We start from the raw sequence: 25,252 nt of genomic DNA on the forward strand, positions 1-25,252 counted from the left end.
CAAAATCGTGCAAAACCCGTCTACAAGTGTAGTAGAAAAGTGTATTTATTTCCAAAGTGACGTTATTGCTTCGCTCTTTTATTTCCTATCTGCATTATTTCCATCTAGACAGTAGGAGGACCGTGTGAAGTCATGTGAAATAAATCAGAGCAATGACTGCCTTAGCTTATTGAATGCGTGCTGTGTGGTGATATATAGTGTTTTAATGACATTATAACTCAACAGCAAGCTTGTTTTGCAAGGAAAACTAACGTGACCCATCAGAATGGCGTAAACAAGGAGAATGTCCAGGGATGTGGAAGTGATGGGAGCGACCGAAAATGTCCTGTAAACACAATGATGGCTGCTGCGAAGCGGAACTATTACTACAAAACGACATAGTGAGGTTTCACAGATTATTTTACAGTGATGGTATTACCAAAGTGGAAAAGGAAACTTCAGAACTAATAAGATTTCAGTATGAAAAACTGAAAGTAGTACGAGTCGCCAAGGGAACAGGTAAACAGGTAAAGACAGTTTTCCATTACATACTTTGATCAGCCCTCCCCCTCCCCTCCCCCCCCCCCCCCCCCTCACACACTCCATGCACAATGGACCTTGCCGTTGGTGGGAAGGCTTGCGTGCCTCAACGATACAGATAGCCGTACCTTAGGTGCAACCACAACGGTGGAGTATCTGTTGAGAGGCCAGACAAACGTGTGGTTCCTGAATAGGGGCAGCAGCCTTTTCAGTAGTTGCAGGGGCAACAGTCTGGATAATTGACTGATCTGGCCTTGTAACACTAACCAAAATGGCCTTGCTGTTCTGGTACTGCGAACGGCTGAAAGCAAGGGGAAACTACAGCTGTATTTTTTCCGAGGGCATGCAGCTTTACTGTATGATTAAATGATGATGGCGTCCCTTGGGTAAAAAATTCCGGAGGTAAAATAGTCCCCCATTCGGATCTCTGGGCGGGGACTACTCAAGAGGACATCATTATCAGGAGAAGAAACTGGCGTTCTATGGGGAGCGTGGAATGTCAGATCCCTTAATCAGGCAGGTAGGTTAGAAAATTTAAAAAGGGAAATGGATAGGTTAAAGTTAGATATAGTGGGAATTAGTGAAGTTCGGTGGCAGGAGGAACAAGATTTCTGGTCAGGTGACTACAGGGTTATAAATACAAAATCAAATAGGGGTAACGCAGGAGTAGGTTTAATAATGAATAGGAAAATAGGAATGCGAGTAAGCTACTACAAACAGCATAGTGAACGCATTATTGTGGCAAAGATAGATACGAAGCCCACGCCTCCTACAGTAGTACAAGTTTATATGCCAACTAGCTCTGCAGATGACGAACAAATTGAATAAATCTATGATGAAATAAAAGAAATTATTCAGATAGTGAAGGGTGACGAAAATGTAATAGTCATGGGTGTCTGGAATTTGGTAGTAGGAAAAGGGAGAGAAGGAAACGTAGTAGGTGAATATGGATTTGGGCTAAGAAATGAAAGAGGAAGCCGCTTGGTAGAATTTTGCACAGAGCATAACTTAATGATAGCTAACACTTGGTTCAAGAATCATAAAAGAAGCCTGTATACATGGAAGAAGCCTGGAGATACTAACAGATTTCAGATAGATTATATAATGATAAGACAGAGACTTAGGAACCAGGTTTTAAATTGTAAGACATTTGCAGGGGCAGATGTGGACTCTGACCACAATCTATTGGTTATAACCTGTAGATTAAAACTGAAGAAACTGCAAAAAGGTGGGAATTTAAGGCGATGGGACCTGGATAAACTGAACGAACCAGAGGTTGTACCGAGTTTCAGGGAGAGCATAAGGGAACAATTGACAGGAATGGGGGAAAGAAATACAGTAGAAGAAGAATGGGTATTCTGAGGGATGAAGTAGTGAAGGCAGCAGAGGATCAAGTAGGCAAAAAGACGAGGGCTAGTAGAAGTCCTTTGGTAACAGAAGATATATTGAATTTAATTGATGAAAGGAGAAAGTATAAAAATGCAGTAAATGAAGCAGGCAAAAAGGAATACAAACGTCTCAAAAATGAGATCGACAGGAAGTGCAAAATGGCTAAGTAGGGATAGCTAGAGGACATATGTAAGGATGTAGAGGCTTATCTCACTAGCGGTAAGATAGATACTGCCTACAGGAAAATTGAAGAGACCTTTGAAGAAAAGAGAACCACTTGCATGAATATCAAGAGCTCAGATGGAAACCCAGTTCTAAGCAAAGAAGGGAAAGCAGAAAGGCGGAAGGAGTATATAGAGGGTCTATACAAGGTCGATGTACTTGAGGAAAATATTATGGAAATGGAAGAGAATGTAGATGAAGATGAAATGGGAGATACAATACTGCGTGAAGAGTTTGACAGAGGACTGAAAGACCTGAGTCGAAACAAGGCCCCCGGAGTAGACACCACTCCATTAGAACTACTGACGGTCTTGGGAGAGCCAGTCCTGACAAAGCTCTACCATCTGGTGAGCAAGATGTATGAAACAGGCGATATACCCTCAGACTTCAAGAAGAATATAATTATTCCAATCCCAAAGAAAGCAGGTGTTGACAGATGTGAAAATTGGCGAACTATTAGTTTAATAAGTCACAGCTGCAAAATACTAACGCGAATTCTTTACAGACGAATGGAAAAACTGGTAGAAGCTGACCTCAGGAGAGATCAGTTTGGATTCCGTAGAAATGTTTCGACACGTGAGGCAATACTGAGCCTACGACTTATCTTAGAAGCTAGAATAAGGAAGGGTAAACCTACGTTTCTGCATTTGTAGACTTAGAGAAAACTTTTATCAATGTTGTGTGGAATACTCTCTTTCAAATTCTAAAGTTCGTAGGGGTAAAATACAGGGAGCAAAAAGCTATTTACAATTTGTACAGAAAGCAGACGGCAGTTATAAGAGTAGAGGGACATGAAAGGGAAGCAGTGGTTGGAAAGGGAGTGTGACACTGTTGTAATCCCTCCCCGATGTTATCCAGTCTATATGTTGAGCAAGCAGTGAAGGAAACAAAAGAAAAATTCGGAGTAAGTATTAAAATCCATGGAGGAGAAATAAAAACTTTGAGGTTCGCCAATGACATTGTAATTCTGTCAGAGACAGCAAAGGACTTGGAAGAGCAGTTGAACGGAATGGACAGTGTCTTGAAAGGTGGGTATAAGATGAACATCAACAAAAGCAAAATGAAGATAATGGAATGTATTCGAATTAAGTCTGGTGATGCAGAGGGCATTAGATTAGGACATGAGACACTTAAAGTAGAAAAGGAGTTTTGTTACTTGGGGAGCAAAATAACTGATGATGGTAGAAGTAGAGAGAATATAAAATGTAGACTGGCAGTGGCAAGGAAAGCGCGTCTGAAGAAGAGAAATTTGTTAATATCGAGTATAGATTTAAGTGTCAGGAAGTCATTTCTGAAAGTATATGTATGGAGTGTAGCCATGTATGGAAGTGATTGGAGAGAAGAGGAGCTTGTGGCACAACTTGACTAGAATAAGGGATCGGTTGGTAGATCATGTTCTGAGACATCGAGGGATCACCTATTTAGTATTGGAGGGCAGTGTGGAGGGTAAAAATCGTAGAGGAAGACCAAGAGATAAATACACTAAGCAGATTCAGGATGTAGGTTGCCGTAGGTACCGGGAGATGAATAAGCTTGCACAGGATAGAGTAGCATGGAGAGCTGCATCAAACCAGTCTTAGGACTGAAGACCACAATAACAACAACTTTGATCAGAATACTTAAGGAAGTAAGTCAAAAGTTTGTTGTGCAACTTTCTGTATCGTTATTAGGATTGATCCGAAACATGCCCACCATTCAGCTGCATATCAGTTGAAAAATTGTGTTTCAAAAGGAGAAAGAAGAGAAGGAAAACAGGAACGCAAAAAAATACATTACACCACAGAACTGACACGTGCACTTATACAACCGTTCAACCATCTGGACAATATGATAGAGAAAAGGTAATATTAACAATTTTTATTTATTATTCATACAAAATTTTACAAACAGGGCTAAATTATCAAATTACAGTGGAATTTCATGACTTGGCCCAGGTAACTTAATTTTATCATATTGTCTTAGGCTAAAAATACCACTTCCCGCTTTTAGTCCAGTAAATATAAATGAAGAAGAAAACTTGAATAATGCTTTCTTTTCATAGGAATGTCATATCTTATGTTTCTCACCTGTTCTGTTTAAACACCTCGTAGAAAATAACTGATCTCAGAACTGAACATCTGAAACTTGTGCAACATATTTATTGATGAACTTGAAGATAATGATGATGCTAAAACCTATAATTATCAACGCTATTCAAAAGTAGTCACTAATGACTTCAAGTAGGGGGACAAGGTCGGTGTGGCCTCACTCTGCATTGTTGCAAAATTTATTCAAGATGCCATCATCCAAGATGGCAGCCTGTAGCCTTGACAACAGCGTATCACGTCGTCCAAGATGGCCGTGATGTCAGTTGACAATGTGAGTACCATTATCCAAGATGGCGTCTTTTCGCGGGAAAAGTGCACACCCCACTGTCCTTGGCAGGAAGTTCAAATTGTTCAGGACAATGCAACACACCACAGCTACCTCCACTAACCTCAGAAAATGGCAGGAAAAAAGGGCTCTTGCTCTACCTCCACTAACCTAAGTCACCCGACCACCACCTCCTCCTAGGAACTGGCGGGAAAAGGACTTGGTCTGTGATGGACTTGTCTTTATTTTCAGTCTTTATGTAAACAATTAGAGTCAGTACCACCGTCAAGTGGGTTCGCATGGGGCCAGAGTCCAACTGACCTAGTACACAGTACTGCCACCAGAGGGCGCTGTCGACACTTCTGTGACATAATCCAAGACGGCGGTCGGGAGGGGGGAAAAATAGTGGGAAAACGACTGAACCTGTGCTGGACGTATGCTTTTATTTCTACAATTTGAGGTAGTACCTCCATCCAGTGTGCTCACCGTGGGGTCCGGAGTCCAACTGACCTAGTACACAGTACTGCCACCACAGGGCACTGTCATCCCTCCCGTGACATAATCGAAGTTGGCGGTCTGAGGTGGGGGAAAATTGTAGGAAAATGACTCAGCCTGCGCTGGGCTGCTGGAGAGAGGAAGGAGTGTATTTTATTTATTTTGGATCAATTTATTTAGGGGCGGATTTCGCGTAGTTAATTTATTACACTGATACAAAACACTCGTTCTGACATTCTTGGGGTCACAATACACAGTCTGCAGACCTGCAAACTACATGCAAATAATGCAGTACACTGATGTACAGACACACAAACAACTCGTACATTATAAAAATAACGCATGTAAAACGCTCTGCAGAAACACTCACTAATCATAGACTATCCAAATATCTCATAGCACAGTCTACAGACATTCTCACAAAAAAATGCAACAGACATGCAAATAATGCGCGCAAGCACAGCCCGCCACCCCCTGTCCACTGGACTGCACAGGACGCTACCACACACGCTCCAGGATACACCAGCAGCCCCCACAAAGTGATGACGTCAGCTGCAAAGCTACCAAGTCCTTTTCCCGCCAGTTCCTAGGAGGAGGTGGTGGTCGGGTGACTTAGGTTAGTGGAGGTAGAGCAAGAGCCCTTTTTTCCTGCCATTTTCTGAGGTTAGTGGAGGTAGCTGTGGTGTGTTGCATTGTCCTGAACAATTTGAACTTCCTGCCAAGGACAGTGGGGTGTGCACTTTTCCCGCGAAAAGACGCCATCTTGGATAATGGTACTCACATTGTCAACTGACATCACGGCCATCTTGGACGACGTGATACGCTGTTGTCAAGGCTACAGGCTGCCATCTTGGATGATGGCATCTTGAATAAATTTTGCAACAATGCAGAGTGAGGCCACACCGACCTTGTCCCCCTACTTGAAGTCATTAGTGACTACTTTTGAATAGCGTTGATAATTATAGGTTTTAGCATCATCATTATCTTCAAGTTCATCAATAAATATGTTGCACAAGTTTCAGATGTTCAGTTCTGAGATCAGTTATTTTCTACAAGTGCCCGTTCAGGTCCTGCAAGCATGAGGTGGCGGTGACCCTTGAGAGATTCCTCTCGAAATACGTGTTCACCTAGGCACCATTGCTGACGTGAACGGACAGGAGCCAAGACTTATTTGCAGAGCAACTCACCATCACAGATGTTGCAGAAATCTGTTCCATTGCTTCCCAGAATAGCACAGGCGACTTTCTCTTGGTCACGATCCTAGTGGGACTTTCGAGCTGCGTCTAGCCATGCTTACCTGCCTAGCGTGGCTGACGGAATGCCACGAAATGCGCTCACGTAGCTACACACCATCGTAAGTGCACTGAAAATAAATCGAGCATTATGATTGTCTCTTACCTAATTTACCTGCCGAATTACTGATGCTGCCAGTGTAGAAGCACTGTCCGCCTTTCTTTTTCTCTCTGCAGATGAGACATTCTGCCGCAAAAAACTATTTTATACAGATAGCCACAATTAAACCTTGCAAAGTGCCCTACATATTGTCGATTCGGAAAGACTCTTACTCAATGACACTGCTATCTGACTGAGGACAAGAGCTTGAATATTAGAGCGTGAAACCAATCTCCAACCCAGCAATATATCACCGTGTACCATGTGGATGTAGTAAACATAAAATTTGTATCCTGCGCCATACAAAAATCGCCGCTCTTACGTCATTTGTATAGCAATCGACCGCCAGACACTTGTACATATACCACAAAGACAGACAGCACCGTATATACTCCTTGCAGTGCTAGAAATTTTCCCGCAGCCGACAGTCACAAGTCAACTACTGTCAATGCGTGACCAGACTGCCCTCAGCAGACCGAAGTCACTCCCAGAACTGTTCTATAAATTCGGGCTTGTTTCCCCTCAGCACAAATGCGTTACTGTTTCTGGTCCAGACCTGCTTGCTTGCTTGCTTTTCTACACCCATCTCCAGACTCTGGGATTACAAGAGCACATTTATTTTCGCATGGTTTGCCATAATATTATACCATTTTCGCTGTACTGCTTGATATCAAGCACACAGCAGTATCCTACTGATCGCTTGTGCAACATAATTCCGAGGACACCCAAATTATTTCTCTACAAATCCTAAACTTTTGGTGGAGCTTGCTGTAAACCACTGAGTAACTAGACACTTATCCCCTCTGCAAACACCTACATGTGAGAACTCGAAAAAAGTAGATGAAACTGATCTTTCCATTCGCGAATACCGATGTCGGTGATGTAACAGATTCCAAATCATAACCTATAATTTACAAAGTTAACTAAGGTGTCTCTCATGTCTAGAGAGGACCAGCAAACATATCTTCCACCCATATTTCAACTTCAAACTTTAAACTGGTCTGTGCAGTGGATCAATACCTGTATATTTAATATGATCGTCACATGTGCTCGAAGCTGACATGCATTTGGTATTTGTTTTAGATATATGGGAGGCGAGAGGTGCAGTAAAAAGGCTTATGAAGTATGTGTTTGTGTTCCAACATGTGCAATGGAAATGACTATGTCCAGTCGTAAGGATGGTATGGATTTGACATGGAGTACTGTGATAGTAAGGGAAGGAGTATGTCAAGTCATAAGAATTGTATCAATATTTCTATTTCCAGAGCCACAGCCGTCAGCAGGGTGTTTTTCCGATATGTCGCTCACTGTCGAATGTCGTTCAACTGAGACTGTAATCATAACATTTAGTTGTAAGTACAGGGATAAAATATATATGAGGCCAGTTGTTTTCCTAGGACAATTCTGTCTATGCATGCTTGGCGTGCAGCGCCGGGGACATGTGGCGGGAATGATTCACGTTTCCCATTAACTGTAGGAGCAATCTGAATTCTGAGGCCTGTTGGAATGTAGCTGATTTAACCGTGTTGTCCTCTAGACGGCCGAAAAGCAGGCTAATACTTGGTATATGTTGGATAGCTTTCGTGATTCGGAGGAAATTTTTGAGAGGATTTAATATGGACGTGTGTTTCGAATTGACCGTTATTCCCTTCCATATAAATTGTCCAGTTGACTGCTTCTGCGCATTTTGCGCCTTTATTTAGTTGAGGGAACATCGATTGTGGTGTGTGCATCTAGCAGGTGAAAGATGGGTGGAAGACATGTTTGCTGGTTCTCTCTAAACATGAGAAACACCTTAGTTGACTTCGTAAATTACAAGGATGATTTCGAATCTGTTACATCACCGACATCGGTATTCGCGAGTGTAAATATCAGTTTTATCCATTTTTTGAGTTCTCGCGTAAAGGTCTTCGAAGGGGGGATAAGCTCCTAGTTAATCAGTAGTTTACAGTATGCTCCACCTCGCTAAAGTTTAGGGTTTGTAGAGAAATAATTTGGGGTCTTTATCTTCGGAAATACACTCCTGGAAATTGAAATAAGAACACCGTGAATTCATTGTCCCAGGAAGGGGAAACTTTATTGACACATTCCTGGGGTCAGATACATCACATGATCACACTGACAGAACCACAGGCACATAGACACCGGCAACAGAGCATGCACAATGTCGGCACTAGTACAGTGTATATCCACCTTTCGCAGCAATGCAGGCTGCTATTCTCCCATGGAGACGATCGTAGAGATGCTGGATGTAGTCCTGTGGAACGGCTTGCCATGCCATTTCCACCTGGCGCCTCAGTTGGACCAGCGTTCGTGCTGGACGTGCAGACCGCGTGAGACGACGCTTCATCCAGTCCCAAACATGCTCAATGGGGGACAGATCCGGAGATCTTGCTGGCCAGGGTAGTTGACTTACACCTTCTAGAGCACGTTGGGTGGCACGGGATACATGCGGACGTGCATTGTCCTGTTGGAACAGCAAGTTCCCTTGCCGGTCTAGGAATGGTAGAACGATGGGTTCGATGACGGTTTGGATGTACCGTGCACTATTCAGTGTCCCCTCGACGATCACCAGGGGTGTACGGCCAGTGTAGGAGATCGCTCCCCACACCATGATGCCGGGTGTTGGCCCTGTGTGCCTCGGTCGTCTGCAGTCCTGATTGTGGCGCTCACCTGCACGGCGCCAAACACGCATACGACCATCATTGGCACCAAGGCAGAAGCGACTCTCATCGCTGAAGACGACACGTCTCCATTCGTCCCTCCATTCACGCCTGTCGCGACACCACTGGAGGCGGGCTGCACGATGTTGGGGTGTGAGCGGAAGACGGCCTAACGGTGTGCAGGACCGTAGCCCAGCTTCATGGAGACGGTTGCGAATGGTCCTCGCCGATACCCCAGGAGCAACAGTGTCCCTAATTTGCTGGGAAGTGGCGGTGCGGTCCCCTACGGCACTGCGTAGTATCCTACGGTCTTGGCGTGCATCCGTGCGTCGCTGCGGTCCGGTCCCAGCTCGACGGGCACGTGCACCTTCCGCCGACCACTGGCGACAACATCGATGTACTGTGGAGACCTCACGCCCCACGTGTTGAGCAATTCGGCGGTACGTCCACCCGGCCTCCCGCATGTCCACTATACGCCCTCGCTCAAAGTCCGTCAACTGCACATACGGTTCACGTCCACGCTGTCTCGGCATGCTACCAGTGTTAAAGACTGCGATGGAGCTCCGTATGCCACGGCAAACTGGCTGACACTGACGGCGGCGGTGCACAAGTGCTGCGCAGCTAGCGCCATTCGACGGCCAACACCGCGGTTCGTGGTGTGTCCGCTGTGCCGTGCGTGTGATCATTGCTTGTACAGCCCTCTCGCAGTGTCCGGAGCAAGTATGGTGGGTCTGACACACCGGTGTCAATGTGTTCTTTTTTCCATTTCCAGGAGTGTATGTTGCGCGAGAGATCGGTAGGATACTGATGTGTGCTTGATATCGAGAAGTACAGCGAAAATGGTATAATATTATGGCAAACCATGCGAAAATAAATTTGCTCTTGTAATCCCAGAGTCTGGAGATGGGTGTAGAAAACCAAGCAAGCAAGCAGGTCTGGACCAGAAAGAGTAATACGTTTCTGCCGAGGGAAACGAGCCCGAATTTGTAGAACAGTTCTGAGAGTGTGATTCTTGAGTTTCTCCCGGCGTATTTGATAATCAAAATATCCACGCGTGTACTGCCGGTCTATAGTGTCCAACGGGCACAATATTTCGGCGATCAAACATGTCGCCATCATCAGGTGAACTGACGGACTGAGCTCCTGCGAACGCGCCGGCACGGAGATCCGTACGCTAAGGCTGCTCCACCCGCGGCGCGCTCCTTCCGCCGTCCGCACCCCGCGCCACGGTAGCGCGGTGGAACAGATTGCGACGGCGTCTGAGATGACGTCGGTGTGATGGCTCTGTCCGCCGTGGTCGTCACAACTATGCGTTTGCTCGATTTACTCTTGATTAACCCAATCGCTGGTTCCCAAGCCTTGCTAAGATTATAACCACAGTCACGGTTTATGAGGTCGTCATTGGTGCGAATTTCGATGGCCTCTCTAACAACGCTGTCCCAGTATCTCGACGTCTGTACCAGAATCCTCGTGCGGTCATACTCCATAGCCTGATTTTCCGACAAACAATGTTCAGCGACCGCCGACTTGCTCGGATACATCAGTCGAATGTGCCTCTGGTGTTCACAGCATCGATGCTCGACGGTACGCATCGTCTGACCAATATACGACTTGCCACATTGACACGGAATCCGGTACACGCCGGCCTTCCTCAAACCGAGGTCATCTTTGGCGCTCCCCACCAGTGCACGAGTTTTATTCGGAGGACAAAACACAGTTCCGACCCGGTGTTTCTTCAGAATGCGGGCGACTTTCCCCGAGAGTGCGCCTGTGTATGGAATAAATGCAGTGCCTACTTCCTCCCTCGTGACTTCATCCATCTCAACAGGTTGTGATGCAGTGGTTGGGCGGAGAGCACGTTGGATCTGCCACTCTGAGTACCCATTTTTTCGAAATAAGTTCTCAAATGTTCCAATTCCTGGGGTAGACTCTCTGTGTCAGAGATAGTGCGCGCCCTATGTACTAGAGTTTTAAGTACCCCATTCCTCTGTGAAGGGTGGTGGCAGCTGTCTGCGTGCAAATACAGATCAGTGTGTGTTGTCTTTCGATACACCCCATGACCTAGGGTGCCGTCAGCCCTTCTCTTGACCAAGGCGTCAAGGAAAGGTAATTTACCCCCCATTTCAGTCTCCATAGTGAATTTGATGTTGGGGTGTATGGAGTTTAGATATGTAAGGAAGTCAAGGAGTTTATCCATACCATGTGGCCAGATGACGAACGTGTCGTCCACGTAACGGAAAAAGCAAGTAGGTTTCCATTCGGATGACGACAGGGCTTCCTCCTCGAAGTTCTCCATGTACAAATTCGCTACCACCGGTGAGAGTGGGCTACCCATGGCGACTCCTTCCGTTTGTTCGTTGTATTCTCCATTAAAAAGAAAATACGTGGAAGTCAAGACATGCCTAAAAAGTTCAGTGGTATTCTCGTCAAACCTCTGACCAATCAACTCTAGCGACTCTCGCAGGGGTACCCTCGTAAACAAGGAAACGACGTCAAAACTCACCATGATATCTGACTCATCCAACCTGAAGCTATCAAGGCGTTTAAAAAAATCCACGGAATTACGGATGTGATGAGGGCATTTACCCACATAAGGACTTAATATTCCCGTCAGGTATTTGGCCAACAAATATGTAGGCACCCTGATGTTGCTGACAATGGGGCGTAATGGTACCCCCTCTTTGTGAACCTTCGGGAGTCCATATAGTCTAGGCGGTACCGGACCTTGGGGTAACAATTTCTTAGCGTCACCCTCCGGTAAATCTGCGTCCTTGAGAAGAACCCTCGTCTTGTTCTCCACCTTCTTTGTAGGGTCAACGCTGATCTTCCGGTAGGAATCGTGATTTAGCAGGCTCTGCATCTTATCAGTGTAATCCTTACGGGAGACAACAACTGTAGCATTGCCTTTGTCAGCCGGTAAGACAACAATTTCAGAGCGTTCCCTCAGATCACGAATGGCCGCCCTCTCTTTACTGCTGATATTTGACTTCATCGGCTTGGATTTCTTCAACGCACGACAAGTTTCACGACGTATTTCCTCGGCTGATTCTGGCGGAAGTCGAGCTGCAACCTATTCAACAGCACTAACAATTTCTGCGACCGGAGTGAACTTGGGGGTGGGAGCGAAGTTGAGACCTTTCTGCAAAACCGAGACCGCATCATCACTCAACACCATGCCACTCAAATTGATGACAGTCTTGCACGGAACCTGCAGAGATGGTTTGTCAAGGAGACGTGAGAACTTAGCTGTTTGACGTCCCGTAGCCTCCTTATGTGTGGAATCAGCTGACACCCAGGTGACACCATCAATCCAATCCCAGGAAAAAGAAGTGAACTTAGTAGCCAGTTGCAAATGTAATTTGAGTAATTCCTGTGAGATAAACTCAAGGCTCCGGTGGGTGAATTGCACTCTCTCACGTACCAATGCGAGGCTGGCTCGTTTCTTGTTTCTCTTAGCTGCTGCAGAATCGATGTGATGCATAACCTTAGCAAAATTTGGAATAACATTCTCGGAACGACATCTCTTTAGAAAGGTAAGAGTACTTAGCAAACGACACCTACGGTGGCGCAACTTTTCAAATTTCTTCATGCTGCAATACATCTCCTCCCCGTAAAGGTGTATGATGTGATTCTTGAGTTTCTCCCGGCGTATTTGATAATCAAAATATCCAAGGGTGTACTGCCGGTCTATAGTGTCCAACGGGCACACTAATTCGGTGATCAAACATGTCACCATCATCAGGTGAACTGACGGACTGAGCTCCTGTGAACGCGCCGGCACGGAGATCCGTACGCTATGGCTGCTCAGGGGGAGAGTGATTTCGGCCTGCTGAGAGTGCTCTGGTCACACGTGCGGAGTGGATGACTTGTGACCGTCGGCTGCGGGAAAGTATGTAGTGTTGCGAGGAGTATATATGGTTCTGCCTGTCTTCGCGGTATATGTATGAATGTCTGTGATCGATAGGTATATGAATTATTTAAAAGCGGCGATTTCTGTATGGTGCAGGATACGAATTGCGTGTTTACTACAGCCACATTGTACACAGTGATATTTTGCTGGGTGGGAGACTGGTTTCACCTCTAATATTCAAGCACTTGTCCTCAGTCAGGTAGCAGTGTAACTGAGTAAGAGTCTTTCCGTATTTGACGATATGTAGGGCACTTTGCAAGGTTTAATTGTGGGTGCAATATGGTTATCTGTATAAAATAGGTTTTGCGGCTGAAAGCTTAATCTGCAAAAAGAAAGAAAAAGCCGGACAGTGCTTCCCACCCCGGTGTCAGTAATTTGGCGGGTAAATTCGATAAGAGAAAATCATAATGCTTGTTTCATTCACAGGACATCCTTTGTGCTTGGATATAGGAGTCTCTACATAGCGGTGAGAACGTTTGTGTATGTTGAAAGCAGGAAGGGTAAGATGTGACGGACGGGGTGCCACGTTAGGAGCAACAGGAGGAATGCATTCGGCGTTATTCTGCACTATTTTTGTAAACAGGTTCTGTTAGGGCAAGAATTTCCGTGCATACAAACTGAGACATTACGAAAGCTCCTACAAAAGTGCACGTTAAGTATTTCTGGGACACTATACAATTTCTGAAAGTTCGACATAGTTCTTATTTTAGATAGCCACGTGAGTTCAGTATAACATTAGGAATGCTGCTAGATACGCTTGCGATGGCATGTAGCTACGCGCAGCGGTGCATCAGCCAAATGTCACGCATGTCCCATTAGAATGGCGAGTGGTCGAACAGATTTCTATTCAATGATCTGTGACGTCAGTATGCGTGTCACGCATGTCCCTTTAGGATCGGAGCAACAACGCACTCTGTGCTATTTTGGAAAGGATTTCTGCAGCGTCTGCGAGGGTGAGTCACTTGACAAATAGGTCTTTGCTGGGCCGCAGGTAGAGAGAGAGATCACACCATCAGCAGTGAACACACATGCGCATGACCCAGAGGATGACTTGGCGCTTATTTAGATAGACATGTTATGTCAGTCTAACACTCGAAGAACTTTAACTGTAGAAGTGACCTTGACATGCTGTCAGCAGAGGCGTGAGAGTGATGGTTCGCGCTGGCTTGCGTCCGGCAGTGGCTTGCTGCGGTGTCGATTCATGCTCGCCCTTGGAGCATCTGCACTCTGCAAATAGGTCTTCACTCCTGCCCAGTCGCGTCATCAATGGTGCCTATGTGATCACGTATTTTGAGAGGAATCTCTCAGGTGTCAAGTACGAAAGGGAAGCTGCCGCCTCATGCGCCCGAACGGGCACCTGTGCGTGGCTTGGCAGCAGATGGCCACATCACTTCCCGGGGTCTCCCGGTGCATCCCAACTTCTGAGAGTGTGTGCAGTAGCCTTCTGTGTGGTCCAGTGGATGGGAGCTGTGGCGGTGGCTGCGCACTTCGTTTGCATGTCTCTTCCATTATTTTTGCGAGCAGGTCTGTAGGTTGTGTTATGTGTTATTTGGACAGTTTACGAGTTGATTTTGTGTCTCCATATCAGTGTACAGCATTATTTAGGAGGAGTTTGCATGCATGTGTGCTGTGTATGTAAATTATTTCGGTAATTTAGGAATTGTTTGCGTGTCTGCAGGGCGTTATTTCTGTAAATTAGGAGTAGTTTACAGGTCTGTAGGCTGTGTGTCGTGACCCCAAGCATGTCAGAGCGTTTTTTTGTATCAATGTGATAAATATACTATCTCAAATCCATTCCTAAATAAATCATTCCAAAATAAATAAAGTACACTCCTTCCTCTCTCCAGCAGCCCAGCACAGGCTGGGTCATTTTCCCCTCCAGACAGCCATCCTGGGTTACATCACGGAACTGATGATATTACCGTCTGGTGGCGGTACTGTGTACTAGGCCCAGACTCTCTGGTGAACACACTCTTTCCCTCAATTTTCCCCGCCATCTTGAATAACGTCACAGAATGGATGACAGCGTCCTCTGATTGCAGTACTGTGTACTAGGTCAGTTGGACTTCGGACACCATGGTGCCCACACAGTTTCCTGCCATTGCCCCACACCCCAGACCGCCATCTTGGATTACATCACAGAATGGGTAACAGTGCCCTCTGGTGGCAATTCTGTGTACTACGTCAGTTGGACTCCGGACCTCGTGGTGAACACACTTGATGTCTAATTGTTTAATTAAATATTGCTTGCAAAATAAAGACTTATGTTCAGCACAGTTCGAGTCCTTTACCAGCCAATACTTAGGAGAAGATGGCGGTCCGATGACTTAGGTTATTGGAGGTAGTCAAAGTGCCCTTTTTCCCGCCATTTTCTTAGGTTAGCGGAGGTAGCCGTGGTGTGTTGCATTGTCCAGATGGAATTTGAACTTCCCACCATTTTCTGGGGAGGAGAGGGGAGGGGGTTGACCAGTGGGTGAGAGGTTAATTAATTGATCGATTTAATTAAGTATTTAGTCAAATTGATAAGAGCGAGAGATGCCTATTCCAATGACTCAGACCTGAAAGTGTACCTGTAGCAGTGAGGGGGGGGGGGCGTTGGGGAGGGGTAGGGGGATAATAGGTTAACTGTCTGTCAATCAAAAGGAAGGATCCTTTTAGCAGGACAATAGGTTAAGTACCTGTCAATCAAAGGAGAACAATAGGTTAAGTACCTCTTAATCAAAGGAGAACAATAGGTTTGCCCGAGTGCACCGAGTGCATACTTGCCACTGATGTAAGCAACCTGCACTAAAAAATTGTACTGACGTTGGCCTAGCTCCACTTCTACCCTCCATTACCCAGAACCCTCTGACGCTAGTGGGAACATGAACGCTATCATTGAAACGCTGAATGGAAAAAAATGTTCCCTTGCGAATCACACTCCATGCTACCCTACACACTGCTTCATACAGATTAGACTCCACAGAAAAAAAAAAAAAAAAAAAAAAAAAAAAAAAAAAAAAAAGTAAACTGCGATCTGAAAGCTACCACTACATACAAACATCGACACAAGTTGACATCACCTCCACATGTGCAGGTGTGTTGCCATTGTTATTGTTTCTGTACAGATCGAAAGGTTACCCCTGGCGTAGTACTTATGGGTAGAACGCAGCACTCGAATGATTGTAGCATTTTGCTTGATACAGTTAAGTAACGACGTATTATAGACGACTGTGGAACAGTAGATTTATTTTATTTATTTATTGTTCCGTGGGGCCAAATTAAGGAGAAGTCTCCACGGTCATGGAACGAGTCAATACATGAAATTATAACACGATATTAGAAACAGATAAAATGAAATACAAAAAAAACATATTCAGGTGACATGTCGTAAGTTTAAATAAAGTAAATCAACAATGTAACACTGGAATTTGCTTAATTTTTTATATCTTCCAGGAGCTCCTCGACAGAATAGAAGGAGTGAGCCATGAGGAAACTCTTCAGTTTAGATTTAAAAGCGTTTGGGCTACTGCTAAGATTTTTGATTTCTTGTGGTAGCTTATTGAAAATGGATGCAGCAGAACACTGCCCTCCTTTCTGCACAAGAGTCAAGGAAGTGCATTCCACATGCAGATTGGATTTCTGCCTAGTATTAACTGAGTGAAAGCTGCTAACTCTTGGGAATAGGCTAATATTGCTAACAACAAACGACATTAAAGAAAATATATACTGGGAGGGCAATGTCAGAATTCCCAGACTATTGAATAGGGGTCGACAAGAGGTTCTCGAACTTACACCACATATAGCTCGAACAGCCCGTTTTTGAGCCAAAAATACCCTTTTTGAATCAGAAGAATTACCCCAAAAAATAATACCATACGACATAAGCGTTTCAAAATATGCGAAGTAGACTTCTTTTCGTGTTGAAGTGTCACTCATTTCAGATACTGTTCTGATGGAAAATAAAGCAGCATTTAGTTTCTGAACAAGATCCTGGGCATGGGCTTTCCACAACAGCTTACTATCTATCCGAACGCCTAGGAACTTGAACTGTTCCGTCTCGCTTATAATATGCCCATTCTGTCTGATCAAAATATCGGTTCCTGTTGAATTGGGAGTTAGAAACTGTAAAAACTGAGTCTTACTGCGATTTAGCATCAAATTATTTTCCACAAGCCACGAACTTATTTCATGGACTACATTATTTGATACTGTTTCAGTGTTACACACAAGACCCTTCACTATCAAGATGGTGTCATCAGCAAACAGAAATATTTTTAGTAGAGTGAGCAATCATCATGCCACGAAGGACAATCGCGGCCTGGTGATCGGGTCAGCATCATCCTGTTATGCGCAGAATGCTTGTCAATTGGGGAAGGTGCCCAACGTGTGCACTGGAGCCAAAGTGATGCGGTGCGGAGATGGAATCGGTTCCAATTGAGGACACAGGCCGTCAACGTTCCGACAGGCACACCAGATGGCCGATATCTTCGGCTTTTAGGTCAAAGAAATAGATAGCTGAGTGCTCCAGATCTCAATTCTGCGTTCGAGGAGGCTACAGGACGTCATGCATCCTTTCAAATTGATAGGAAACGATTGCATGATGTGAGTCTCCGTTACTGACGACCGTGGCGAGCACCATGTCGCAAGCCACTACAACACGGATTCCATTATAGATGGGCAAGAAATCATGCAAAATGGACGCCCCAGCATTGGAGTCGGGTTTTGCTTGCAGATGAAACTAGGTTCTATTTGTACGCTGATAATTGCAGACAATATGTTTGGAGACAACAAGATAACATCGAAAGCCTCCAACACTGTGTCTCACATCTGTAGCAAGATTATGTTGTAGTGATGTGGCACCTTATACGTCTCGTGATTCTTGAGGCCAATCTCACAGCTCTGCGGTAGAGGGATGAGATTCTGCAACCAGTACTGGGACTGTGTTGCAGAATTTTAGTGAAAATTTCATATTGATGGATGATAACTGACGTGACCAACGTGTTGTTCTAATGGACACGTTTTTTCTGTATGCTAGAATCACCAGAATGGAGTGGCTGCGCGACTTACGCAGAATTGCCATTGAAGAGTGGAACAGTTAGGTCATGACTGACTTGATGTTATCGATGAGCCGGCCGGTGTGGCTGAGCGGTTCTACGCGCTTCATTCTGGAACCACGCGATCGCTATGGTCGCAGGTTCGAAACCTGCCTCGGCCATGGATGTGTGTGCTGTCCTTAGGTTAGTTAGATTTAAGTATTTTTAAGTTCTAGGGGACTGATGGCTTCAGATGTTAAGTCCCATAGTGCTCAGTGCCATTTTTGATGTCATCGATGGTATGCCACGATGGATTCAAGTCTGCATACGAGCAAGGGAACGTTCAACCACGTATTGACGTTCATCAGTAGTGACGTGAAACAATCCCCCCCACTCCCTCCCGGACTCCCCTCATGGGAAACAAGATTTTGTGGTTACAGAAATGTTTGTTTTTATCATTTGGTGATCTGAACACATTGTAGATGAATGGTTTATACACACATGCCACTAAGCCAAAGTTTTGCTTTCTTGCCCTGAACTTCGAAATAAAGGGATATTGCAAAACTTTTTTGTTGTGTGTACACTCCACAAGCCACCTTACTCTGTGTGCCGGAGGGAACTACTAGTATCCCTAACATTTTCTATCTTTTCCTGAAATTCGTGAACAGAGCTTAGGAAGCACACTCCCCATGACCTCTGATTTTCTTTTCTTGAACATTTCGTGAGACGAATGAGCGAGAAATTAATGCATCGCGTGTCTCTTCTTGAAATGTACGCTCTCAGAATTTCAGAATTACAACAGAAAACCACGTGGTGATGCACAGCGCCTCTCTTGTAGCGACTGCCATTGGAATTTGTTAATCATATCCATAACGCCGAAGTGTCTTCCCCTTCCTCAGGCAACTGCACATACCCTATTTCAGAGGAACGAAAGGTGGGAACATGAAGCAAGCTTTCTTCGGACGTCGACAAGTACCACCACTTCCCTGGGGTGTACCTTGACCTAAGGTGTCAAATCCCATTTATGTCTGAGTATGGTTGATGCGTAAATTGACGACCACGATTCTCCAGCAACCAACAATTTTTGTGCTCTATGGATCATCATACAAACTACGTAGATGGATATTCTCCCAGTAGTTTACTAAGGTTCACTTTGATTCCGTGCCACCTCGTTTAGAGGACCTGATTACATCACGCGGCTATTCACACTGTGCTGAATTCGCGAAGATCATGTACAACTCAGTAATCATAATTATCATGTACCTAATCTGTTGTACGAAATTCGTTCCAGGCACATGTATCTCACTTTGTTCCATAATTTCCACATGCGTTAGTGCGTTAATGTGTTGTAAAATATGTTAAAAATTATTCTTTCCGTCATCTTTACACTTTGAGGCTCGTCGCTACAATATGTCTGATAGCGCATTACTCTTCAAATGTAATATTGATGTTCGTCTTGTAACCGGACATCCTCATCTAGCGTTACTTTTCCTCAACAATATTTGTCGATACCAGTATTATTTTTCGGATTTTGGGCAGGTCAGTATTATCTTAGTTGCTTTTCTGAAAACTTTAATATAACTTTATACACAGTATGTTATATTTCAAGCTAAAGTTTATGAAAAGGAATTACTTCATAAAATATTTTAGTCTCGATGTTATAATCGATAAGTACTAGTTCTGAATGTACAGTTAAAATTACTTTTTTTAGAAACATTTGAAATTGCGAATTATTGGCACACTTAAAATTTCTATTATTACACTACTGGCCATTAAAATTGCCACACCACGAAGATGACGTGCTACAGACGCGAAATTTAACCGACTGGTGTGATATGCAAATGATAAGCTTTTCAGAGCATTCACACAAGGTTGGCGCCGGTGTCGACACCTACAACGTGTGGACATAAGGAAAGTTTCCAACCGACTTCTCATACACAAACAGCAGTTGGCCGGCGTTGCCTGGTGAAACGTTGTTGTGATGCTTCTTGTAAGGAAGAGAAATGCGTACCATCGCGTTTCCGACTTTGATAAAGGTCGAATTGTAGCCTATTGCGATCGCGGTTTATCGTATCGCGCCATTGCTGCTCGCGTTTGTCGAGATCCAATGACTGTTAGCAGAATATGGAATGGATGGGTTCTGGAGGGAAATACGGAACGCCGTATTACTAGCAGTCGAGATGACAAGCATCTTATCCGCATGGCTGTAACGGATCGTGCAGCCACGTCTCGATCCCTGAGTCAACAGATGGGGACGTTTGCAAGACAACAACCATCTGCACGAACAGTTCGACGAAGTTTGCAGCAGCATGGACTATCAGCTCGGAGACCATGGCTGCGGTGACTCTTGACGCTGCATCACAGACAGGAGCGCCTGCGATGGTGTACTCAACGACGAACCTGGGTGCACGAATGGCAAAACGTCATTTTTTCGGATGAATCCAGGTTCTGTTTACAGCATCATGATGGTCGCGTCCTTGTTTGGCGACATCGCAGTGAACGCACATCGGAAGCGTGTATTCGTCATCGCTATACTGGCGTATCACCCAACATGATGGTATGGCGAGCTACTGGTTACACGTCTCGGTCACCTCTTGTTTGCATTGACGGCACTTTGAACAGTGGACGTTGCATTTCAGATGTGTTACGACCCTTGGCTCTACCCTCCATTCGATCCCTGCGAAACCCTACATTTCAGCAGGATAATGCACGACCGCATGTAGCAGGTCCTGTACGGGCCTTTCTGGATACAGAAACTGTTTGACTGCTGCCCTGGCCAGCAAATTCTCCAGATCTCTCACCAATTGAAAACGACTGGTCAATGGTGGCCGAACAACTGGCTCGTCACATTACGCCAGTCACTACTCTTGATGAACTGTGGTATCGTGTTAAAGCTGTATAGGCAGCTGTACCTGTTCATGCCATCCAAGCTCTGTTTGACTCAATGCCCAGGCGTATCAAGGCCGTTATTACAGCCAGAGGTGGTTGTTCTGGGTACTGATTTCTCAGGATCTATGCACCCAAATTGCGTGAAAATGTAATCACATGTCATTTCTAGTATAATATATTTGACCAATGAATACCCATTTATCATCTGCATTTCTCCTTGGTGTAGCAATTTTAATGGCCAGTAGTGTAATTACGCAATCCTGTACTGTTTTACTATGTTTATTTCTGGATTCATTTATGAAATAATAATCGAAACTAATAATGTAACTAAAAATAGTAGGAATTCATTTGTTAAGAAAAATTCTAAACCCTCTGGAATATTATTTCAGCAGAGTGAGGGAGTGGTAAGCGTGTCTCTGACGTGATCGGACGTATTTTTGTATTTTTGTGCTAAAAATGTAATTTCGGTTTTGTTAATGTGAAAAATCAAAATGCTGTATGATATGCTAAAATGTGAGAAAACATATTTACGTAAAAAAAGCTTCAGGTTTATTTAGTTCTAACCAACACTGAGGACCTGATGTGACATTTTTCAGCTTTAAGAATCAGACCCCCAGGCAAGAAGAACCGCCAACTCAACATGACAAGCTAAGTAAATTAGAAAGTTTATTGTACTCTTCGCTCCTCTCAAATCATCGTAAAAGATATTGTGTAATGTGGACTATAGATGGAAGTAGGAAGGAGTGGGTACATTACCGTCTCCACCTCTTAGGACTTAGGGTATGCTGATTATTTGCGTAAATCCGTCTCTTTTTATTTCTCCTAGTATAAATTCACAGTATCACGAGCCTGTAGAATGTGTCGGCCAAACTCGCCTTGCAGCCTGTCTTTTCTTCAATAAACAACTCGTGCTAGTGCAAAGTAGTGTAGACAAGTGTAATGTGCTGCGAATACATAGAAAGATAGATCCCTTATCATTTAGCTACAATATAGCAGGTCAGCAACTGGAAGCAGTTAATTCCATTAATTATCTGGGAGTACGCATTAGGAGTGATTTCAAATGGAATGATCATACAAAGTTGATCGTCGGTAAAGCAGATGACAGGCTGAGATTCATTGGAAGAATCCTAACGAAATGCAATCCGAAAACAAAGGAAGTAGGTTACAGTACGCTTGTTCGCCCACTGCTTGAATACTGCTCAGCAGTGAGGGATCCGTACCAGATAGGGTTGATAGAAGGGATAGAGAAGATCCAACGGAGAGCAGCGCGCTTCGTTACAGAAACATTTAGTAATCGCGAAAACGTTACGGAGATGATAGATAAACTCCAGTGGAAGACACTGCAGGAGAGACGCTCAGTAGCTCGATACGGGCTTTTGTTAAAGTTTCGAGGACATACCTTCACCGAAGAGTCAAGCAGTATATTGCTCCCTCCTACGTATATCTCGCGAAGAGACCATGAGGATAAAATCAGAGAGATTAGAGCCCACACAGAAGCATACCGTAAATCCTTCTTTCCACGAACAATACGAGACTGGAATAAAAGGGATAATTGATAGAGGTACTCAAGGTACCCCCCGCCACAAACCGTCAGGTGGCTTCCGGAGTATGGATGTAACCGTGCGCGGTGATGTGTCCGATGGCCCAGCTACGTAATCGCTTTGTGCCCTCCTTTCATTCCCTTTTCGACGCTTCCGTGGCTCTCACAATCGCTCGCTGCTGGAATTTTTATGCTTTTTGAATACACTTCAACGCGAGCTTGCTTGTGACATGCGTCTTCTGTGATTTGCGAGTCATATGAGGCGACGTCTTTCATTGTTTTGTGATTTTCAATGTTTCTTCTTTTCCTTTACGTCGCTGCTGTAGCTCTCACATTCCATCGGCATTAGACTTTCAAGCTCTTCGAAATGACACTCGAATCAATGTTCCGGTAAAACGCGTTTCCACGCTGCACCAATTTATAATATCACACAAAGCTAATTCCCAACAATCACGCCCATGCCTACACTGGTGCGATATCATCACAGGCAAAACAAATGTTGCGCGACAAACAGGTGATCTATACGTTGTGGGCTCAACTATTGTTTACGCGTTATTAGTCTCGTAGTTATCAGTGATTCGAATTTGACGGAGTTCTGTCACACAAGAAAGTTCAACCGACGAGTAAATAGACATTTTGCGTCAAAACAGTCGTTTCATTCAACGTGTTGAAGCACCACCTTGAATAAGGAATGCTTATATTTTAGTCGCGCTCTGTCAGTCATGAGTACGCTATCTGGCAGGGTACTAACTCTGCAAATTTCTGTAGCTGCTTGTATACAGTCCCGGTGTGGCGGCCTGATTTCCAACAGCTATTTATAAAGCGCTGCTAAATGTCAAGAGACGACTTGTGGTCTCCGAACTCATAAGAATTGCGACCTTCTTGAACCTTCTTATGAAGTCAGTGTCAGGCCATTTATTAACAATTCTCTGAATATAACGCGAGTTGACCTAGCGAAATAGCGCAGTGGTCAGAGCACTGGACTCGTATTCCGGAGCATTGACGTTCGCACCCTGCCCAGTGATTTAAATTTTCCGTTGTTACTCTACTTAGATTAAAGCGGATTATGTGACGGTTCCCTCGTAAAAGGCCAAGGCAGATTTCCTCATCATCTACATGTATACCCTGCGAGCTTCGTTACGGCTTTAAATAGAGGGCTCTTCGTCTCTCCAGGCTTATTTTCGTCCTCTCTTGACTTCCTACTCGACGTGTAACGGAATACCTGATATTACATTAATTTACCAGAGCGAGACTACATATTACACTGCAGGCAAAAAAAAAAAATCCATACCCTAGTTTTTATCAATAAGGTGAAGATTGGATACGTTTAAAATTACATTGGTTGAGGTAACGATTGTTTTGCTGTATGTAGCTCAATGTCTAATATAAGAGTAAGTCGAATGAAAACCGAACACTCGCCATACCACACAGTCTGCTGACAGGCTGTCCCACTATATGTTTCGATTCTGTCACCACTGTGATACGGGAACGGCATAAAGACGCGTCACAGGTGTCGGTAGCTGTTGGGTTATGACCTTGGTTGTTGGCAGTCTGGTCTAGTGTGTTCGTCCAGCTGTTGCAATGGAGGCAATCAAAGAAGAGCAGAGAGGTGTGGCTCATTTTCTCATGTCTGTGGATCCTGGAGTAAGTGAAATTTGTCGTCGCATGTCGGCTGTGTACGGTGAACACTGTTTGTCACTGACGTCTGTTGACGAGTGGCAGAGGAGATTCTGGGAAGGGTGCATATCTGTGCAAGACGATCCGAGCCCAGGACAGGCCCATCGAGCCTTTATCCCTGATGTAGACTCACGCATCACCGACGGCGAAATTCGTGTTCAGGTCGGCATTATGCATAGCTCCCTGCATGCCTTCATCAAAGACCACTTGCATTACCGCAAAATTTTCTCGCAGTGGGTGCCGCATCAACTGACGGAGGGACAAAAGATGGACAGAATGGCTTCAAATCTGAGTCATCTGCTACGGTACCACGAAGAATGGCATGCGTTTCTGTCCCGTATCGTCACAGGGGACGAAATGTGGTGCCACCAATTGGAGCCCGTGGCCAAATTGCAAAGCCAACAGTGGAAATATCCCACACCTCCCCCGCAAAAGAATCCAAAACTGTTCACAAGAGATCATGACGACCTTCCTCTTCGTCTGTGGGGGCTTTCTGCTCGTCGAGTTACTCGAGCATGTAACCACAATCGGTGCGCAGTGCTATGAAGACACTTCGCAGAAACTGCGACGTGGCGTAAAGCCAAAACGCGCAGGAACGCTGTCAGAATCATCCTGCTGTCGGACAACGCCCGCCCCGCGCTGTCTGTAGGACGTAAGCTGCGCTTCAGTTATTCCGTTGGGAAACACTGCAACACCCTCCATACACTTCAGATCATTCGCCGTGTCATTTTTCACATCTTTGGCAACCTACAGAAAGACATGCGTGAACGTCGGTTTCTGTCGAACAAGGGAGTGGAAGAGCAAGTGCGGTTGTGGACGCGTCAGTGGCTGACCGCGCTCTACGAAACAGGATTTGATCGTTCCGTTTCCCAGTGGGATAAATGTCTTAACGCGTTGGTGATTACTTTTGAACGGAACAATTCCATCATCCCGTTGTGGAGGGTGTTCTGCTTTTACTTGACTGTCCCTCATACATTTAAGTTAATTTACGTCAAAAAACGTGAACTTCCCACGGGTTCTCTTGAGAGAGATTTTTCTCGGCATTGGATGAAGCAAACTTAATACAAGGTAGACTCGGCTTTCTTGTACCAGACATTAATTACCTTCTCTATGAGCTCTATTTTAGATACACAGCAATACCGGCGTAACTTGTTTGACAGTACCGGCCAGAAGTTCACAACACGTTTCA

Source organism: Schistocerca gregaria, chromosome 4, assembly GCF_023897955.1.
Source record: "Schistocerca gregaria isolate iqSchGreg1 chromosome 4, iqSchGreg1.2, whole genome shotgun sequence".
Classification (NCBI taxonomy): domain Eukaryota; kingdom Metazoa; phylum Arthropoda; class Insecta; order Orthoptera; family Acrididae; genus Schistocerca; species Schistocerca gregaria.